Here is a 431-nt window from a genome sequence, read left to right as displayed (position 1 = left end):
AAAAAAAAAAATATGTATATTGATTTAATTTTACTACTGTAAAATTAAAGTACTTTACTGTAATGTCAAATACTATTTACAAAAACTCAGTTTTGGGCAACAAAGACTGCCAAAATAACTGTTATTATTTGTGCTCATGTGTTCAGACAATTGCAGATACTTAGAAACAGTGCAGTATTCAGTAATAAATCAGGAAAACTACTAATGAAGAGTGTTTTAAGATGTCTGCATCTGCAACAAGCATCATTGTTGCTCACTTTATCTGGTAGAAAATAGACAGTTTTAGATATAATGTTCATGTAAATTATTATTTATGTGCGAAAAAAATACTAATTTATACTTCCTTATATTTGTATTTTAATTGTCTAGATTAAATGTATATTGGTATCTGTAAAAACAACTATTATAAAGCTGTAGGTTGCAGTCTGGGG

The 431-nt window shown here is 27.4% G+C and overlaps 1 protein-coding gene across 1 annotated transcript in view; it reads left to right on the top strand.

Moving 5' to 3' along the window:
- Positions 1–431, top strand: part of LOC118339362 (endoplasmic reticulum-Golgi intermediate compartment protein 2-like) — a 5,503-nt gene that overhangs the window by 580 nt on the left and 4,492 nt on the right. The window lies entirely within an intron of this gene.

This window comes from Morone saxatilis, unplaced genomic scaffold (assembly GCF_004916995.1).
Source record: "Morone saxatilis isolate NCDOM2014 unplaced genomic scaffold, NCSU_SB_2.0 Contig10, whole genome shotgun sequence".
NCBI lineage: Eukaryota > Metazoa > Chordata > Actinopteri > Moronidae > Morone > Morone saxatilis.
The sequence above is the reverse complement of the archived record's forward strand: the minus strand, read 5'-3'. Positions and strand labels throughout refer to the sequence as shown.